Consider the following 18,194-nt stretch of genomic DNA (forward strand, 5'->3'; position numbering starts at 1 on the left):
ACTCAGATGAAGGATGTCAAGGACCTAGAAGGATTCTGCATGCAGGAACATCCCTCCCAATGTGTTCTCCAACTCATAAAACATTTTAGAAATGGGCTCAGTGCCGTTATCATTTATTACAGTGTCAAAATTGAGAACAAAGTGTAAATAGGAACATTTCTGTCATAAAGTCAGAATCGTCTAAAACAGAATTTGAAACCTCAGTGCGTGACAACAAATACATTAAGGTTGGGTTTGGATTACAATTATGTCAACAAATCATGCACCCTTTTGCCGAGCTCCACGTGCATATCGCCCCTTCGCCGAATTTGCTTCCCGTCATTGAATGGGGCTTCATTGCCCCCAACGCGCTCAAAGGATCACAGGGCCTATACGGATTGACCATGCCTCCATAGCCAAAGATCTATGGTTAGCATGCCCTGCCGAAGGACCCTAGTATGCGGTCGGAATAGATGCTTGGAGTTTGTCTGTCCACAACTGTCTGCACCAGTAATGCTAGCTTGGTGTGCAACGACTGGTGGTGGTGAGTATAACCAGAGACACTGGAATATAATGGCTTCTCTGGTATAATTTAGCTAACAACGTTAGATAACGTCATTACTGTTTATGTAGCTAGGTAGCCATCTCTTGATAAAGTGAGGCAGGCGAGCTATTGTTAGCTAGTGAGGCAGGCGAGCTATTGTTAGCTAGTGATGCAGGCAAGCTATTGTTAGCTAGCGAGGCAGGCAAGCTATTGTTAGCTAGCGAGGCAGCCTAGCTAATGTTAGCTAGCGAAGCAGAGTAGCTAGCTACCGCTACAATTTAGTTAGGTCGTAGCTCATAGACTGTATAGTCTAGATACTGCTGGTTATGTAACATTATCATATTTTTTTTAACTCACGTCGTGAGGCAAGCTAGCTAGCAAACGTTAGCCTACAAGTTGGATTTGCAAGTTAGTTCGTAACTCATACAAGTGTATTCTATATTGTCTGGGGCAAGACTAAATAATGGATGCAGCTATAGTGGTAGCTAACCCATGTCTAGCATGCTGACCACACCGCTGGTGTCGCATGCGCGAGCAAAATAAATAGACACATACATGGTAGTCAATCATTGCACCCACACTGGTCGCGAGCGTCTGTGTGGCCAGGCACTAAAATAGAACTTAGTTCTATTTGTGATGCTTGATGCTGTGCAAGTCCTGCCTCTCCCATCACCTCATTGGTTTTTAGGAGCATATACCATCTCCTCATTGGTTGTTAGGAGCATATAACCACGTGGGTGATTGAAAGATGAACTGAGGTCCACACTCCAGTCCAGTTGGTGGTGGTAATGCACCTTAAAGTTGGTTGCCAAATAAAGTACAAAGAAGAAGAAGAAGCCTGAAGGAGGAGAGATTACTGGAAACAAACTCGGTTTACCCTTTTATCTGTGTATTCATTGAGTAGAGGACCTTGTGCATTTCATGTAAAAGAACAACCCAATGTTTATATTCCAGGAAATATTTGCTAGCAACAGCAGGCTAGCTAGCTAAATTGCCATACATGTGTAACGCTTTTTGAACTGTCCCCAAATTAATATAGTTGGTTCAGAGTTTGTTTGTCAAACTGAGTGTCCAGATCGCATCTGGTGTGGATGGACAGACTCAACATGCACACAAGCAGTCTGGTCAGCATGTAAGTCTGACTAATACAGTGAACAAGTACCCATTACGGCGTCAGCGGCCTGAATCTAATCCAATCTGGAGCTACAGTCTGTAAAGCATATAATTTGGCTTTCCACTAGTTACCACATCCCCAAAAACAGAACTGGCTATATCGTAAAAATGTATGAAAACAAAAATGAGCTTTTTGGTCTTAATTTAAGTCTAGGGTTAGGCATAAGGATAGCAGTGTGGTTAAGGTTAGGGATATATTTAAAATTACATTTTAAGAAGAGAAATTATAGAAATAGGCAGCCTTTATGACTTTTGCTGTGGTAACTAGTGACTACCTCGAATTATCTTGAGTAACTGCCCTGATGACACAGAAGGCTTCATCGACAATGGTAAAGTGAGTTTTGTGAAAAGTTGTCTAAAAAATACCCAGTGTGATAAACTAGTAGGTTCATTACCTACTCGTCATTTTGTTTGTGAATTGCATATTCAAAAGCCTTGTGCTTTGTTTATAACAGAATGTAATTTTTTTTCCAGCTTTATTTTACTAGGCAAGTCAGTTAAAGAACAAATTCTTATTTTCAATGACGGCCTAGGAACATTGGGTTAACTGCCTGTTCGGGGGCAGAACGACAGATTTGTACCTTCCGGTTACTAGTCCAATGCTCTAACCACCAGGCTACCCTGCCTCCCCAATTTACCACATGTCTGTCTATTGTATTACCATGTTGACTGGGAGGGCCTGTGACACCACCTCATAAGATAAAGGACATTGTTTATGAGGATTGCCTGCTGCAGTTGTTTGAGAGATTGACAGTTTGCAGCAGAACATGCAACATAGAGAAGACCAGCAAGGGGACCCTCAGCATTACATAGACATGCCCTCGCTGTGAGCATTCCTATAAAACGGAACAGGGAGGACACTTGAATCAGGTTGGTGATATTTTAACTGGTGAAAGGTCAAAACATGTTCGAGTTTTGTCCCAATTCACCTTGATAACCTAGCCTCTTGGAACGAGCCTAATTTATGTGTGTATGCCTGTGTATGCGTATCATGATATCTGAAGTGAAATAAAACTGTGAATACAGCGATCAGGTTGGTTAGCGTGCTAATCATAACCACCAGTGATCAGGTTGGTTCCACCGTGCTAATCATAACCACCAGTGATCAGGTTGGTTCCACCATGCTAATCATAACCACCAGCGATCAGGTTGGTTCCACCGTGCTAATCATAACCACCAGTGATCAGGTTGGTTCCACCGTGCTAATCATAACCACCAGTGATCAGGTTGGTTCCACCATGCTAATCATAACCACCAGTGATCAGGTTGGTTCCACCATGCTAATCATAACCACCAGCGATCAGGTTGGTTCCACCATGCTAATCATAACCACCAGCGATCAGGTTGGTTCCACCGTGCTAATCATAACCACCAGTGACCAGGTTGGTTCCACCGTGCTAATCATAACCACCAGTGATCAGGTTGGTTCCACCGTGCTAATCATAACCACCAGTGATCAGGTTGGTTCCACCATGCTAATCATAACCACCAGCGATCAGGTTGGTTCCACCGTGCTAATCATAACCACCAGTGATCAGGTTGGTTCCACCGTGCTAATCATAATCACCAGTGAACAGGTTGGTTCCACCGTGCTAATCAAAACCACCAGCGATCAGGTTGGTTCCACCGTGCTAATCATAACCACCAGTGATCAGGTTGGTTCCACCATGCTAATCATAACCACCAGCGATCAGGTTGGTTCCACCGTGCTAATCATAACCACCAGCGATCAGGTTGGTTCCACCATAACCACCAGTCAGCTAATCATAACCACCAGCGATCAGGTTGGTTCCACCAGTGATCAGGTAATCATAACCACCAGTGATCAGGTTGGTTCCACCGTGCTAATCATAACCACCAGTGATCAGGTTGGTTCCACCGTGCTAATCATAACCACCAGTGATCAGGTTGGTTCCACCATGCTAATCATAACCACCAGCGATCAGGTTGGTTCCACCGTGCTAATCATAACCACCAGTGATCAGGTTGGTTCCACCGTGCTAATCATAATCACCAGCGAACAGGTTGGTTCCACCGTGCTAATCAAAACCACCAGCGATCAGGTTGGTTCCACCGTGCTAATCAAAACCACCAGCGATCAGGTTGGTTCCACCGTGCTAATCAAAACCACCAGCGATCAGGTTGGTTCCACCGTGCTAATCATAACCACCAGCGATCAGGTTGGTTCCACCGTGCTAATCATAACCACCAGTGATCAGCTTGGTTCCACCGTGCTAATCATAACCACCAGTGACCAGGTTGGTTCCACCGTGCTAATCATAACCACCGGCGATCAGGTTGGTTCCACCATGCTAATCATAACCACCAGTGATCAGGTTGGTTCCACCATGCTAATCATAACCACCAGTGATCAGGTTGGTTCCACCGTGCTAATCATAACCACCAGCGATCAGGTTGGTTCCACCGTGCTAATCATAACCACCAGCGATCAGGTTGGTTCCACCGTGCTAATCATAACCACCAGCGATCAGCTTGGTTCCACCGTGCTAATCATAACCACCAGTGACCAGGTTGGTTCCACCATGCTAATCATAACCACCAGCGATCAGGTTGGTTCCACCATGCTAATCATAACCACCAGTGATCAGGTTGGTTCCACCATGCTAATCATAACCACCAGTGATCAGGTTGGTTCCACCATGCTAATCATAACCACCAGCGATCAGGTTGGTTCCACCGTGCTAATCATAACCACCAGCGATCAGGTTGGTTCCACCGTGCTAATCAAAACCACCAGCGATCAGGTTGGTTCCACCGTGCTAATCATAACCACCAGTGATCAGGTTGGTTCCACCATGCTAATCATAACCACCAGTGATCAGGTTGGTTCCACCATGCTAATCATAACCACCAGCGATCAGGTTGGTTCCACCATGCTAATCATAATCACCAGCGAACAGGTTGGTTCCACCGTGCTAATCATAACCACCAGCGATCAGGTTGGTTCCACCGTGCTAATCAAAACCACCAGCGATCAGGTTGGTTCCACCGTGCTAATCAAAACCACCAGCGATCAGGTTGGTTCCACCGTGCTAATCATAACCACCAGCGATCAGGTTGGTTCCACCGTGCTAATCATAACCACCAGTGATCAGCTTGGTTCCACCGTGCTAATCATAACCACCAGTGACCAGGTTGGTTCCACCGTGCTAATCATAACCACCAGCGATCAGGTTGGTTCCACCATGCTAATCATAACCACCAGTGATCAGGTTGGTTCCACCATGCTAATCATAACCACCAGTGATCAGGTTGGTTCCACCGTGCTAATCATAACCACCAGCGATCAGGTTGGTTCCACCGTGCTAATCATAACCACCAGCGATAAGGTGGTTCCACCGTGCTAATCATAACCACCAGTGATCAGCTTGGTTCCACCGTGCTAATCATAACCACCAGTGACCAGGTTGGTTCCACCATGCTAATCATAACCACCAGTGATCAGGTTGGTTCGATCAGGTTGGTTCCACCATGCTAATCATAACCACCAGTGATCAGGTTGGTTCCACCATGCTAATCATAACCACCAGTGATCAGGTTGGTTCCACCGTGCTAATCATAACCACCAGTGATCAGGTTGGTTCCACCGTGCTAATCATAACACCAGTGATCAGGTTGGTTCCACCGTGCTAATCAAAACCACCAGCGATCAGGTTGGTTCCCACCAGTGACCAGGTTGGTTCCACCGTGCTAATCATAACCACCAGTGATCAGGTTGGTTCCATCGTGCTAATCATAACCACCAGTGATCAGGTTGGTTCCACCGTGCTAATCATAACCACCAGCGATCAGGTTGGTTCCACCTGTTCAGCGATCAGGTTGGTTCCACCGTGCTAATCATAACCACCAGCGATCAGGTTGGTTCCACCCGTGCTAATCATAACCACCAGTGATCAGGTTGGTTCCACCGTGCTAATCATAACCACCATCAGGTTGGTTCCATCGTGCTAATCATAACCACCAGTGATCAGGTTGGTTCCACCGTCCACCGTGCTAATCATAACCACCAGCGATCAGGTTGGTTCCACCGTGCTAATCATAACCACCAGCGATCAGGTTGGTTCCACCGTGCTAATCATAACCACCAGCAATCAGGTTGGTTCCACCGTGCTAATCATAACCACCAGCGATCAGGTTGGTTCCACCATGCTAATCATAACCACCAGTGATCAGGTTGGTTCCACCATGCTAATCATAACCACCAGCGATCAGGTTGGTTCCACCGTGCTAATCATAACCACCAGCGATCAGGTTGGTTCCACCGTGCTAATCATAACCACCAGCGATCAGGTTGGTTCCACCGTGCTAATCATAACCACCAGTGACCAGGTTGGTTCCACCATGCTAATCATAACCACCAGCGATCAGGTTGGTTCCAATCCATGATCAGGTTGGTTCCAATCATAACCACCAGTGATCAGGTTGGTTCCACCATGCTAATCATAACCACCAGTGATCAGGTTGGTTCCACCATGCTAATCATAACCACCAGCGATCAGGTTGGTTCCAATCATAATCACCAGTGCTAATCATAACCACCAGCGATCAGGTTGGTTCCACCGTGCTAATCAAAACCACCAGCCACCGATCAAAACCAGGTTGGTTCCAATCATAACCACCAGTGGTTGGTTCTAATCATAACCACCAGCGATCAGGTTGGTTCCACCAGTGCTAATCATAACCACCAGCGATCAGGTTGGTTCCACCGTGCTAATCATAACCACCAGCGATCAGGTTGGTTCCACCGTGCTAATCATAACCACCAGTGATCAGGTTGGTTCCACTAATCATAACCACCAGTGATGCTAATCATAACCACCAGCGATCAGGTTGGTTCCACCGTGCTAATCATAACCACCAGCGATCAGGTTGGTTCCACCATGCTAATCATAACCACCAGCGATCAGGTTGGTTCCACCGTGCTAATCATAACCACCAGCGATCAGGTTGGTTCCACCATGCTAATCATAACCACCAGTGATCAGGTTGGTTCCACTCTGCTAATCATAACCACCAGTGATCATGTAGTCAGTGCTCTGTTTGTGTTTGGCAGACACATATCTTTGAGTGGCCAGGAGGTGATCTACACTGCCGTACCTATCAATTGGGCGCCGTAAAGGCCTCACCTTTTGTCTGCTCACCAACGGTCGCCGATGGGTAGACCAGAGTTAGGTAGGTTTAGTCTGACCTGTTCAATCTTCAACATAGTATATGTTTGTTTGTCAGATATCACCTTTCCTAACTGACATTGGTAATAGAACAGTGACTATATGTGTATGTGTTCACAGATGCATCTATGGAGCAGCACATGGAAACTTGCAAGATGATGTGATGAAGTCCAGACTGACAGATGGGCTTGATACTGATGTCTCTGAATAGAGAGGGACCTGGCACTCGACATTAAAATTTGACTAGACACAACTTTTACTTGTCTTTTTATATGATTGAATTGAATGGTATCAGTAAATATGGGGAGAGAGAACCCCTGTGTATTCCTCACCCAGATCAGTAAGCTCCTGTTGTACACAAAACACCGCACAGGGAGGTATGACCTCTCTGACATGTTAGCCAAGGTAGCCCCATTACCACCAGACAAAATGCAGATAAGCACAGTATCTGTATCGGCTGGGAATGACAATGAAATGTGAAAGGTTCACATTGTTATATTAGCAGAACACTGATTCTATGGTATTATGTAAAACAGGGGTGTCAAACTCATTCCATGGAGGGCCTAGTGTCTGCAGGTTCTAGTTTTGTCCTTTCAATTAAGACCCAGACAACCAGGTGAGTGGAGTTCTTTACTAATTAGTGACCTCAATTCATCAATCAAGTACCAAGGTGCAGAGCGAAAAACCCCAGGCACTCAGCTCTCTGTGGAGTGAGTTTGACACGGGATGTAAAGGGTTAATTCTACATCGACCTGTTACTACATTTGAAGATTATCAAAACACTTAGTTTAGAATATCTACATAAACTCGTCAATTTCATTCTTCTTATATTACCTTGTAGACTACTGACCTATGCAAAGCTTCCTCCGGCATCTCACCATACATCTGCCTGTAGTTATTGAACCCAACCTGAGGTGTGTTTGTTGTGATTGAGTGGGGGGGACAGCTGCGGGCAAGGCTCTGACGGATGTGTGTCTTGGTGGTGGCAAGGACACACCCAAGAAACACCTACATCAAACCACACCCCCAAGCCAACTCACGTTTGGCTCCTGCCATGGCCACCGGAATGTCTTGAGAAGCAAGACAAATAAAAACTAGGTGAAATCAGCAGGTGCAGTTCCCAGCATGCCCCCAAAATGAGGCCAAATTAGTGTGTGAAATTTCCCTTTAAACAAGATCCCTTTCTCTGTGCAAATCTATTAGTTTAAAGTCATTTCCCATATTTTTAGGATACAATATACACTTGAGTATGGAGAAAAAATGTAAGAACACCCGCTCTTTCCATGACAGACTGACCAGGTGAATCCAAGTGAAAGGGGAGGAGACAGGTTGAAGAAGGGTTTTAAGTTGTGAGACAAATGAGACATGGATTGTGTATGTGTGTCATTCAGAGGGTGAATGGGAAAGGCAAAATATTGAAGTGCCTTTGAACAGGGTAGGACATCCAGCCAACTTGACACAACTGTGGGAAGCAACATGGTCCAGCATCCCTGTGGAATGCTTTCGACACTTTGTAGTGTCCAAGCCCCAACAAATTGAGCCTGTTCTGAGGGCAAATAATTCCTATTATTTTTCCTTTTCTTTATCAATGCTGTCAATAATTTCAGACCCCTCTATACATACAATATTAATATAATATTTCCAAATCTCTATGTCAGTGTTCAGACTCAACTTTTCCCATCATGAAATAAGAGAAAAGGGCTATGTTCCAATGTCCACACAAGAACACCACCAAGTGCATAGTAGTCATTGGTCAAGGTTAAAGGTTCAATCCCCACAGGGATCACATACACATATTAAAAATGTATGAACTCACTGTGCCCTTAACTGTAAGTTGCCTTGGATCAAAGTGTATGATTAGTGGCACATTTCATTATCAATATTATAATGATTGTCACGACTTGTTCGTAGGTCGACGTCACCGACCTTCTAGCCATCACTGATCCATTTTTCATTTTCCATTGGTTTTGTCTTGTCTTCCTTCACACCTGGTTCCAATCCCATCAATTACATGTTGTGTATTTAACCCTCTGTTTCCCCTCATGTCCTTGTCGGAGATTGTTTTATTGTATGTTATGTGCAAGTCATGTGTCGGTGTGCGACAGGTTTTGTACCCACTTTTATATATTTTTTTGTATATTTTGGTTTTTGGAGTTTTATGAGCACTTATTAAACGACTCCATTTATACCAACTTCCTTTTCCTGACTTCCCTGCCACCGACACACACCCATAACAATGATATTAACATGGGAATATATTGTGTGAAGTAGACCACAGCTGACCTCTGACCTTCATACGTAACCCTTGTCCTTGCTGTCCAGCAGGGTGGAAAAGAGGAAGTTACTGGACCCTGTAGGAGCTTTGAAGGAGAAGTTCCTGAGGGCCAATTCGCTTCTCTTCCATCCACAGGTACACACACACACACACACACACACACACACACACACACACACACACACACACACACACACACACACACACACACACACACACACACACACAGGGGCCGTGTCTGAATACCCATAGTTGCGTTGTAAATAGCCATTTTAGGTATAAGAAAATAGAACAGGGGTAAAAGGGGTATATATATTTTTTGCTAAAGTCACAACACTGGTTTGCCTGATCACCGACAATGATGAGACAGCCTATAGGGAGGAGGTCAGAAACCTAGCAGTGTGGTGCCAGGACAACAACCACTCCCTCAATGTGAGCAAGACAAAGGAGATGATCGTGGACTGCAGGAAAAGGAGGGCCAAACAGGTCCCCATTAACATCGACAGGGCTGCAATGGAATGGTTCGAGAGTTTCAAGTTCCTTGGAGTCCACATCACCAACAAACTATCATGGTCCAAACACACTAAGACAGTTGTGGAGGGCACGCTTCCTGCCATCCAAGACCTCTATACCAGGCGGTGTCAGAGGAAGTTCCAAAAATGGTCAAAGACTCCAGTCACCCAAGTCATAGCCTGTTCTCTCTGCTACCGCATGGCAAGCGATACCGGAGCGCCAAGTCCAGGACCAAAAGGCTCCTTAACAGATTCTAGCCCCAAGCCATATGACTGCCGAACAATTACTCAAATGGCCACCAGGACTATTTAAATTGGCACCCCCCCCCCTTATTTTTAGACTGCTGCTTCTTGCTGTTTATTATCTATGCATAGTCACTTTACCCTTACCTACATGTACAAATGACCTGGACTAACCTGTACCCCCACACATTGGCTCGGTACCGGGCCCCCTGTATATAGCCTCGTTATTGTTATTTTAGTGTTACTTTCTATTTTATCTTTTACTTTTGTTTATTTAGTACATATTTTCTTCAATATATTCCTTGAACTGCATTGTTGGTTAAGGTAAGTAAGCATTTCACTGTTAGGTCTACACCTGTTGGATTTGGCGCATGTGACAAATACAATTTGATTTGTTGAGAAACAGTTAAGTTCGTTACTAAAACGTGATTGTACATTTTCCACTATCTACAGCTACAGTATCTTTACCATGGTACACCTTCTTTACCTCAGATGTCAGCCATGGAGAGCATGACGGAGAAGCTGGAGAGCTTTGGCGCTCTCAAACTGGATGCTTCGCCCAACTTGCTGCAGCACTCGGCCCACCCACTCTTCAACTTCCGCTCGCCGCCCTCCCTCTCTGACGCCATCCTCCGCAAAGGCAAGGAGCGTTACACCTGCAGGTAGGTACCCACCAGACAGTTTAGTTTTTCAACTTCCGCTCTCCGCCGCCCTCTCTCTCCGCCGCCCTCCCTCTCCGACGCCATCCTCTGCAAAGGCAAGGAGCGCTACACCTGCAGGTAGGTACCCACCAGACAGTTTAATTTGTCAACTTCCTCTCTCCGCCGCCTCTCTCTCCGCCGCCCTCTCTCTCCGCCGCCCTCCCTCTCCGCCGCCATCCTCCGCTAAGGCAAGGAGCGCTACACCTGCAGGTCTACGCACCAGACAGTTTAGTTTTTCAACTTCCTCTCTCCTCCGCACTCTCTCTCCGCCGCCCTCTCTCTCCGCCGCCCTCTCTCTCCGCCGCCCTCTCTCTCCGCCGCCCTCCCTCTCCGATGCCATCCTCCGCTAAGGCAAGGAGCGCTACACCTGCAGGTACCCACCAGACAGTTTAGTTTGTCAACTTCAAAAAAAATATATGGGATCAACATAAGATATTCAAGCCATGCTCTCTCTCGCTCACTTTCCCCGCTCCCCATCCCTCTCTCTCTCTCTCTCTCTCTCTCTCTCTCTCTGCTCCCCCATCTCTCTCTCTCCCCCTCTCTCCCTGCTCCCCCATCTCTCTCTCTCCCCCTTATCTGCTCCCCATCTCTCTCTCCCCCTTACCTGCTCCCCATTTCTTTCTCTCTCTCTCTCTCACTCTCCCCATCTCTACTCCCCCATCTCTCTCTCTCACTTTCCCCGCTCCCCCCATCTCTCTCTCCCCCTTCCCCGCTCCCCATCTCTCTCTCTCTACTTTCCTTGCTCCCCCATCTCTCTCTCTCACTTTCCTTGCTCCCCATCTCTCTCTCTCACTTTCCCTTTCCCCCATCTCTCGCTCTCGCTCTCTCGCTCTCTCTCTAGGTACTGTGGGAAGATCTTCCCCAGGTCAGCTAATCTTACCAGGCACTTACGGACACACAGGGGAGCAGCCCTACAGGTAAGCCCTTCCTCTTCTTTCCTCCATCCCTCTATACCGCTGACAGAGGCCTACTCCACCCGATCAACCAATGATGACATCACGTCCTTCCCACCTGATTTATTCCTCCTTGTTTGGCAATCAAAACACACTCATGCCTTGTATAGGCCTTCGTAACGACACACACATACACACACACACACACACACACACACACACACACACACACACACACACACACACACACACACACACACACACACACACACACACACTGTCATGTGTGGACAATGTCATGTTGTAATAGTGCCCTGGGGAAAACAGAGCCTCCATTTATAGAGACCAGTTAATTATCAGTCATTTGGCGCCTGCCCAGTATCTGCACAGATAGGGAGGGGGCTTCCTTCCTCTTAGACCCCAGCCATTCAAAGAGCCCATTGATTGACCTCTGAACCTCACAGCCCTCATTTCTCAAGATGCTCTTAAGCCGTTTGTCAAAACAGCATCAAGTACTTAGAGTCCTGCCAGCTACTTCTGCTCGCCACTCCACAGAGAGCTCACACATACCCTCACAAATACCACGCTTTCTCTCTCTCTAGCTCTTTAACCGTGTGTCCCTCTATCTCTTTCTCTCTCTCTCTCTCTGCTGAATGTTTCTCCATCTCTCTATTTCCCCATCTCTTGGAGTCCAACAAACAGTGTGCAGAATGAGAACATGTTGACAGTGAAACGGCAAGAGTGGCAGTGATAGGCAAGCAGTTCTACATTTGAATATAACCTGCAATCTCATTTTTCAAATGGACCATCTAGTATATGAAACTTGGTTAACCCGAGGGCACAAAACGAAAGGGGTGCACTTTGTCCTCTGTTGAGCTGTAGTGCCAATTCCCTGAGCACAATTTACATAAAGAGAGAGCGAGAGGGAGGGAGGGAGGGAAATACAACCCATATTTGCGCTTATTTATTTTATCTTGTGTCCTTTAACCATTTGTACATTGTTAAAACACTGTATATATATATAATATGACATTTGGATTGTCTTTATTGTTTTGAAACTTCTGTATGTGTAATGTTCACTGTTAATTTGTATTGTTTATTTCACTTTATATATTCACTTTATATATCATCTACCTCACTTGCTTTGGCAATGTTAACACATGTTTCCCATGCCAAAAAAGCCCCTTGAATTGAATTGAATTGAATTGAGAGAGAGAGAGAGAGAGAGAGAGAGAGAGAGAGAGAGAGAGAGAGAGAGAGAGAGAGAGAGAGAGAGAGAGAGAGAGAGAGAGAGAGAGAGAGAGAGAGAGAGAGAGAGAGAGAGAGAGAGAGAGAGAGAGAGAGAGAGAGAGAGAGAGAGAGAGAGAGAGAGAGAGAGAGAAGAAGAGACCTACAGCGACAGAGAGAGGAGAAGAGCAACCAAGAGAGAGCGACAGTGTGTGTATGTGAGAGTGAGACAGCAACCAAGAGAGAGAGACAGACAGAGAGAGGGAGAGAGAGAGAATTGGGCCTCATAGCCAGGCACTCATGCTTCATTGTCGTAGAGCCATTTCCCTGCCTGAGATCTTTTATCCTATCAGACGGATGCTTTGAAATTGGCTCCACTTCGACCTGACCACTGAAAGACCCCATTCAGGCGGTAATGCGCCATTCATTACTTATTCAGAGGCTTTCATCAGTTGGCCCGGACCAGGCTGCGTGTAGCTGGTTCGAAAGTTATTTAAAGGAGAGAACACAGTGTGTATTTACTGATGGTGTTCAATTAGATTTTCTAGACATAACAGGGATCGATTTTGGTCTGGTTATTTTCATTAACAATATTGGTTTATCTGTAAAAAAAAGTATAACTTTCACCTGTATCTAGAACTTCAATCTGCTTTATTGCCCAGCAGAAAGCCTTTGTTGAACCTAAATTGGTACTTCAGCAAAGTAAAACAAATGATGTGTTATTTTCCAAATCCCTTAAAAATGTATCTGATGTTATATGGATGTTGCCCTCATTGATCGTGTCTGGGCATCTGGATCGACAAAAAATCTTTCAAAAAGCATGTTGATGAGTTAAGACATGAAGAATTAAAATAGACTTCTTCTATAGGAACAGGTCCTGTCTTCATTAAATAGCACAAAACAAATCATTCAGTCAACATTCATTCCGGTTATTGACTATGGTGATAGTGTCTATATCAAGGTAACAATTCCTAAATTTGGTTGAGCATCAGCAGTTTTTCTCTTGTTATTTCAGTCAAAATCTTTTCTCTGGCCAATGGCAAAATGTATAAAATTGCAGAAAATGTGGCTTAAAACAGCAGCATTTCCTCTACTACCTCTGGCAAAATGTGTAGAATCGCTATGCAGAATGTCTATACGATGTCAAGAGGGGGCAGCTAAAAGTAGGTCCTCTTTGAAGTCTGGATACATCCAGGGATGGCTAACCCTGGAGATGCCTTCAGACATACAGTATAAGTTACCAGACCAGGACTCAGGGTCCAACCCTGGAGATGCCTTCAGACATACAGTATGAGTTACCAGACCAGGACTCAGGGTCCAACCCTGGAGATGCCTTCAGACATACAGTATAAGTTACCAGACCAGGACTCAGGGTCCAACCCTGGAGATGCCTTCAGACATACAGTACAAGATACCAGACCAGGACTCAGGGTCCAACCCTGGAGATGCCTTCAGACATACAGTATAAGTTACCAGACCAGGCCTCAGGGTCCAACCCTGGAGATGCCTTCAGACATACAGTATAAGATACCAGACCAGGACTCAGGGTCCAACCCTGGAGATGCCTTCAGACATACAGTATAAGATACCAGACCAGGACTCAGGGTCCAACCCTGGAGATGCCTTCAGACATACAGTATAAGATACCAGACCAGGACTCAGGGATGGCTAACCCTGGAGATGCCTTCAGACATACAGTATAAGTTACCAGACCAGGACTCAGGGATGGCTAAACCTGGAGATGCCTTCAGACATACAGTATAAGATACCAGACCAGGACTCAGGGATGGCTAAACCTGGAGATGCACCATTTTGTATTGTATTGGTGTAATATTGTGGTATTATACATGTAGTATTGTAGTTTACATTTACATTTAAGTCATTTAGCAGACGCTCTTATCCAGAGCGACTTACAAATTGGTGAATTCACCTTCTGACATCCAGTGGAACAGCCACTTTACAATAGTGCATCTAAATCATTAAGGGGGGGGGAGAAGGATTACTTATCCTATCCTAGGTATTCCTTGAAGAGGTGGGGTTTCAGGTGTCTCCGGAAGGTGGTGATTGACTCCGCTGTCCTGGCGTCGTGAGGGAGTTTGTTCCACCATTGGGGGCCAGAGCAGCGAACAGTTTTGACTGGGCTGAGCGGGAACTGTACTTCCTCAATGGTAGGGAGGCGAGCAGGCCAGAGGTGGATGAACGCAGTGCCCTTGCTTGGGTGTAGGGCCTGATCAGAGCCTGGAGGTACTGCGGTGCCGTTCCCTCACAGCTCCGTAGGCAAGCACCATGGTCTTGTAGCGGATGCGAGCTTCAACTGGAAGCCAGTGGAGAGAGCGGAGGAGCGGGGTGACGTGAGAGAACTTGGGAAGGTTGAACACCAGACGGGCTGCGGCGTTCTGGATGAGTTGTAGGGGTTTAATGGCACAGGCAGGGAGCCCAGCCAGCAGCGAGTTGCAGTAATCCAGACGGGAGATGACAAGTGCCTGGATTAGGACCTGCGCCGCTTCCTGTGTGAGGCAGGGTCGTACTCTGGATGTTGTAGAGCATGAACCTACAGGAACGGGCCACCGCCATGATGTTGGTTGAGAACGACAGGGTGTTGTCCAGGATCACGCCAAGGTTCTTAGCGCTCTGGGAGGAGGACACAATGGAGTTGTCAACCGTGATGGCGAGATCATGGAACGGGCAGTCCTTCCCCGGGAGGAAGAGCAGCTCCGTCTTGCCGAGGTTCAGCTTGAGGTGGTGATCCGTCATCCACACTGATATGTCTGCCAGACATGCAGAGATGCGATTCGCCACCTGGTCATCAGAAGGGGGAAAGGAGAAGATTAATTGTGTGTCGTCTGCATAGCAATGATAGGAGAGACCATGTGAGGTTATGACAGAGCCAAGTGACTTGGTGTATAGCGAGAATAGGAGAGGGCCTAGAACAGAGCCCTGGGGGACACCAGTGGTGAGAGCGCGTGGCGAGGAGACAGATTCTCGCCACGCCACCTGGTAGGAGCGACCTGTCAGGTAGGACGCAATCCAAGCGTGGGCCGCGCCGGAGATGCCCAACTCGGAGAGGGTGGAGAGCAGGATCTGATGGTTCACAGTATCGAAGGCAGCCGATAGGTCTAGAAGGATGAGAGCAGAGGAGAGAGAGTTAGCTTTAGCAGTGCGGAGCGCCTCCGTGATGCAGAGAAGAGCAGTCTCAGTTGAATGGCTAGTCTTGAAACCTGACTGATTTGGATCAAGAAGGTCATTCTGAGAGAGATAGCGGGAGAGCTGGCCAAGGACGGCACGTTCAAGAGTTTTGGAGAGAAAAGAAAGAAGGGATACTGGTCTGTAGTTGTTGACATCGGAGGGATCGAGTGTAGGTTTCTTCAGAAGGGTGCAACTCTCGCTCTCTTGAAGACGGAAGGGACGTAGCCAGCGGTCAGGGATGAGTTGATGAGCGAGGTGAGGTAAGGGAGAAGGTCCCCGGAAATGGTCTGGAGGAGAGAGGAGGGGATAGGGTCGAGCGGGCAGGTTGTTGGGCGGCCGGCCGTCACGAAGCGAGATTTCATCTGGAGAGAGAGGGAGAAAGAGGTCAGAGCACAGGGTAGGGCAGTGTGAGCAGAACCAGCGGTGTCGTTTGACTTAGCAACGAGGATCGGATGTCGTCGACCTTCTTTTTCAAAATGGTTGACGAAGTCATCTGCAGAGAGGGAGGAGGGGGGGAGGGGAGGAGGATTCAGGAGGGAGGAGAAGGTGGCAAAGAGCTTCCTAGGGTTAGAGGCAGATGCTTGGAATTTAGAGTGGTAGAAAGTGGCTTTAGCAGCAGAGACAGAGGAGGAAAATGTAGAGAGGAGGGAGTGAAAGGATGCCAGGTCCGCAGGGAGGCGAGTTTTCCTCCATTTCCGCTCGGCTGCCCGGAGCTCTGTTCTGTGAGCTCGCAATGAGTCATCGAGCCACGGAGCGGGAGGGGAGGACCGAGCCGGCCTGGAGGATAGGGGACATAGAGAGTCAAAGGATGCAGAAAGGGAAGAGAGGAGGGTTGAGGAGGCAGACTCAGGAGAAAGGTTGGAGAAGGTATGAGCAGAGGGAAGAGATGATAGGATGGAAGAGGAAAGAGTAGCGGGGGAGAGAGAGCGAAGGTTGGGACGGCGCGATACCATCCGAGTAGGGGCAGTGTGGGAAGTGTTGGATGAGAGCGAGAGGAAAGGATACAAGGTAGTGGTCGGAGACTTGGAGGGAGTTGCAGTGAGGTTAGTGGAAGAACAGCATCTAGTAAAGATGAGGTCGAGCGTATTGCCTGCCTTGTGAGTAGGGGGGAAGGTGAGAGGGTGAGGTCAAAAGAGGAGAGGAGTGGAAAGAAGGAGGCAGAGAGGAATGAGTCAAAGGTAGACGTGGGGAGGTTAAAGTCGCCCAGGACTGTGAGAGGTGAGCCGTCCTCAGGAAAGGAGCTTATCAAGGCATCAAGCTCATTGATGAACTCTCCGAGGAACCTGGAGGCGATAAATGATAAGAATGTTAAGCTTGAAAGGGCTGGTAACTGTGACAGCATGGAATTCAAAGGAGGCGATAGATAGATGGGTAAGGGGAGAGAGAGAATGACCACTTGGGAGAGATGAGGATCCCGGTGCCACCACCCCCGCTGACCAGAAGCTCTCGGGAGTGTGCGAGAACACGGGGCGGACGAAGAGAGAGCAGTAGGAGTAGCAGTGTTATCTGTGGTGATCCATGTTTCCGTCAGTGCCAGGAAGTCGAGGGACTGGAGGGAGGCATAGGCTGAGATGAACTCTGCCTTGTTGGCCGCAGATCGGCAGTTCCAGAGGCTACCGGAGACCAGAACTCCACGTGGGTCGTGCGCTGGGACCACCAGATTAGGGTGACGCGGCCCACGCGGTGTGGAGCGTTTGTATGGTCTGTGCAGAGAGGAGAGAACAGGGATAGATAGACACATAGTTAACAGGGTACAGAAGAGGCTACGCTAATGCAAAGGAGATTGGAATGACAAGTGGACTACACGTCTCGAATGTTCAGAAAGTTAAGCTTACGTAGCAAGAATCTTATTGACTAAAATGATTGAAATGAAACAGTACTGCTGGAGTAGGCTAGCTGGTAGTGGCTGCGATGTTGATACTACACTAATCAAGTCGTTCCGTCGAGTGTAATAGTTTCTACAGTGCTGCTATTCGGGGGCTAGCTGGCTAGCTAGCAAGGTTGATTGCGTTCCGTTACTTTAAAAGAACGACAATAGCTGGCTGGCTAACCTAGAAAATCGCTCTAGGCTACACAATTGTCTTAGATACAAAAGACGGCTATGTAGCTAGCTAGCTACGATCAAACAAAACAAACCGTTGTACTGTAATAGTTACTACAGTGCTGCTATTCGGGGCTAGCTGGCTAGCTACGTTAGAAGAACGACAATAGCTGGCCAGCTAACCTAGAAAATCGCTCTAGGCTACACAATTGTCTTAGATACAAAGACGGC

The 18,194-nt window shown here is 47.1% G+C and overlaps 1 pseudogene; it reads left to right on the plus strand.

Annotated features, from left to right (window-relative positions):
• The window catches only part of LOC135527408 (histone-lysine N-methyltransferase PRDM16-like), a 472,536-nt pseudogene that overhangs the window by 416,704 nt on the left and 37,638 nt on the right, over positions 1 to 18,194 (plus strand).

Source organism: Oncorhynchus masou, chromosome 33, assembly GCF_036934945.1.
Source record: "Oncorhynchus masou masou isolate Uvic2021 chromosome 33, UVic_Omas_1.1, whole genome shotgun sequence".
Classification (NCBI taxonomy): domain Eukaryota; kingdom Metazoa; phylum Chordata; class Actinopteri; order Salmoniformes; family Salmonidae; genus Oncorhynchus; species Oncorhynchus masou.